General features: G+C 40.9%; 1 non-coding gene across 1 annotated transcript; it reads left to right on the forward strand.

The window, feature by feature from the left end:
• Positions 1-1,478: 1,478 nt before the first annotated feature.
• Positions 1,479-1,547, forward strand: Trnai-uau (transfer RNA isoleucine (anticodon UAU)). The gene has a single exon. It is a non-coding gene; the product is annotated as a tRNA-Ile (tRNA).
• Positions 1,548-3,693: the final 2,146 nt, after the last annotated feature.

Genomic DNA, 3,693 nt, shown 5'->3' on the forward strand with positions numbered 1-3,693 from the left:
GCAATCCAGTGAGGGACAAGTGGAGGTGACCTTGGAGTGTGGGGAAGGAACAGAGGGCAGAACATGGCGCCAGACCTGATCCCCTGCAGAGGAAGCAGACACAGGAGGCGAGGAACCCTGCGGATGACGTCTGAAGTAGAGTTCTCTTCTCAGTCCCACCTGCTAACTTTGGATGAACCCTCCAGGACCTCAATATTGTGAGGAGGTCAATTCTCTCCAAATTGATCTACAAATTCAAAGCAATCCCAATCAAAACCCAAGAAGGGTTGATTGCCTTTATGTTTTTTTTAAAGAAAACTAACACGACGGCTCTAAAATGTATATGTGATTGTTGAAGGCCACAAACAATCACAAAAAGTTTAAAGAGGAACGAAATAGAAGGACTTGAACTACCTGATATCAAAACTCAATATAAATTACCAGAAGACAGCGTGGAATTCTTCCAGTCATAGACAAACCAATGGGACAGAAGAGTCCTGAAAGAGTTCATAGGTATCTTTGATTTCTGATAAAAATCACTCTGTGGAAGAGTGGAGAAAGGATGGTCTTTTTAATAAGTGATACTGGATAAATTATGTCCACATGGGAAAAAAAAAACTAAATGTGATCCCTCTCCGTGTCATGGACAAAAAAAAAAAAAAAAAAAAAAATTCCTTCTAGGTAGATGGAAGTGTTAGATAAAATGTAGAAGCCACTTATTTGAATGGATCTCCTGCACTAAGCTCCAACAGAAACCAAACCAAACCGAAATGGAGTTACTTGTGCTAAAGTTGCATGTCACCAAACCAAACCCAAGTTGCTTTTCTGATCTTTTGAGAAACCAGAAGAGAGAAAGAAAATAGCCATGTCTTCACACAGGCCCATTTAGCCATCACAACACAGAAGTCCCCTCTGCTCTGACCTCTACAACAAATGCCCTCCAGATGGACCGATGCTAACCCTTCCTGTTTCTGCTCTCTTCCGCCCTTCACAGCCTAGAAAGCCAACCTCTTCTGCTTAGGTCATGGCCATGTTTTTAGAGGAGATGCCGCCCTAATCATGAATTGCAAATAAAAACCAGTTGGATCATGTCACCAAATTTTGTTGCAATATGGTCTTTTGACAAAAGCAAAACAATAAAGCTTTTAGCAGATGATGTGCCACAGAGAAGGTTTCTTCAACAGAATGCAAATGGTATAACTGCAAGAGAAAGATGGGCAAGTTGGACTATGTTCCAAGTAGGAACTTCTGTTCATTCAAAGACAACTGAGAAGAAAAGGCAAGAGGAAAGGTAGCGTGGCTTGTGCTACCTGTAAATAGATCTGGGTCCTTCAGCTCGGTAAGGAGAGGAGACAGCTGCACCTGCAAACCAGCTACCTGTAGTTCATTCGGAGAATAGGTCCTTCTCTGCTGGGAACCAAACTGGTCACAATCCTACGACTCCACCTTTCCCTTCATTCGAACAGTAGGTTGGAAATAAAGACTTGGTAGCAGGGCTGGGGAGGTAGCTCAGCTGGTAGAGCACTTGCCTTATAAGCATGAGGCCCTGGGTTCAATCCCCAGCACCACAAGAAAAAAAGAAAACTTGGTAGCACAGTGATAACAGGAACAAAGAAGTAAGACTTGAGATTCTTCAGTTCTATTATCCTATATGACTATGTGGAGTTTTTGTGTTTAAAATTATAAATAATGATACAGAGTTGAGATTGCAGGGTATAATTTTGCTTGCTAACTGCAAATTTTACCTCAGGCATAAACTATTTTTATGAAGTTTTAGTAATATTTTAAGGCTGAAATTTATTATTATTATTATTAGTAGTAGTAGTAGTAGTAGTAGTACTATTTGTAGTACTGGGAATCCAACACAGAGGTGCTCTACCACTGAACTATATCCCCAGCCCTTTTTATTTTATTTTGAGACAGGGTCTTACTAAGTTGCTGAGGTTAGTCTTCAACTTGTGATCCTCCTGCCTCAGCCTCCCAAGTAGCTGGAATTATAGGGGTTGCTACTGTGCCTGACTGAAATTTATTTTTCTTAGTTGTTAGTTTATTTTAAAACAAAAGCACAAATGAGGAAATTATTATTATCGATAATTCTGTAATTACTTTTCGAAATAATCTGGTCATATAGAAGAAGTGTCATGATCCTCTCCAAGTATCAAAAACCTTACAATCAAAAACCCTGTACTCAAAAAGTTAGAAAATGTTATTCAGATATATTAATAACCTAGAAAAGCAGAGAGATATATTGGGTGGAAGGAATGGAAGACAATTATTATAAATCTATTCATTCTCCCCAAGTCAATTCATAAGGACAAATCAAAATCCTCCAATTTTTAAATGAAACATAAAAGAATATAAAAATAAATTTCATCACATTCAGAATGTGTTTACTAATGGTTACTATTAAAAGAGTAAAAAGACAAACCTAGAATCAGAGAGGTATTTGAAAACACATAATTGACAACTAACTCACATCCAGAATATAATAAATCAAGAAACAAGATGTTGAACAAAAGAATCCAAAAAGCCAGGCACAAAATAGTACATACCACATGATTTCGTTCACATGAAATTCAAAAACAGAAGCAAGTTTAAACTCCAGTTTTTTAGGGAAGTCATCTTAAGTGGTAAAACCACAGCAAAAAGGACAACAGCAGTTACACTAGAAATTAGGCGAGGCCAGGTATGTGGACAACACCTGTAATCTCAGCTATTTGGGAGACTGAGGGAGGAGGCTAGCAAATTCAAGGCCAGCCTCAGGAACTTTGCAAGATACTGTCTTTTTTTTTTTTTTTTTTTTTTTTTTTGGTACCAGGGATTGAACCCAGAGTCGCTTAACCTCTGAGCCACATCCCCAGACCTTTTCTATATTGTATTTTGAGATAGGGTCTCGTTAAGTTGCTCAAGGCCTCACCAAGTTGCTGAGGCTGACTTTGAACCTGTGATCCTCCTGCCCCAGTCTCCCAAGCCACTGGAATTATAGGCGTGTGCCACTGCACCCAGCAAGATACTGTCTTAAAAGTAAAATTTTAAAAAGGACTTGGGATGGAATGCAGTGGTAGAGTACCCCTGTATTCAATCCCCAGGAGTGAAGAGAGAGAGAGAGAGAGAGAGAGAGAAGGAGAGAGAGAGAGAGCAGAAGTCTTTTCCAGGGCTCCAGGGGGGCTTTGGGAGCTGGCAATGTTCCATTCCTGGACCTACGTGGTGGTTACATGGCTGGGTGCATTTGATCGTTTATTAAGCTTTACATTTGTATGCACGTCTCTGTTTTTGTGTTCTATGTCACAAACCTTTTCTAATAGTAACAGAAAATGATAAAGGTATAAAGTGGCTGGGCTTCTCTCTCGAGAAGTGAAAGATTCTATCTTAGCCTCATTCATGAACCAACCAGGCCACAGAAACTCATGCCGGTGCCTGTTGCAGGCCGGCTGGGCCGCCTGTGCCTCTTTTTGGTAGACACCAGTAGCACCAGCGTGAAAGATACTAACCCCTTCTCTGATGAAATGTTTTGGGTGAATCGTCAATCATGTGACAGTCTCACAGACAGGGCCCTGTCACGACCACACTCTCCAGAATCCCTTCAGGCCAGGCTCTTGTTCTCTCCTCTCATTCCCCAGCTCCCTTGGCTTCTCCCTGCCCATCCTGGCCTTGTATGGTGGTGCTTTTCTTCCCAGCCCTTTGGACAGGTGAGATTTTGAGCTGTCTACCTTA

The sequence above is a fragment of the Sciurus carolinensis genome, chromosome 7 (assembly GCF_902686445.1).
Source record: "Sciurus carolinensis chromosome 7, mSciCar1.2, whole genome shotgun sequence".
In the NCBI taxonomy this organism is placed as follows: domain Eukaryota; kingdom Metazoa; phylum Chordata; class Mammalia; order Rodentia; family Sciuridae; genus Sciurus; species Sciurus carolinensis.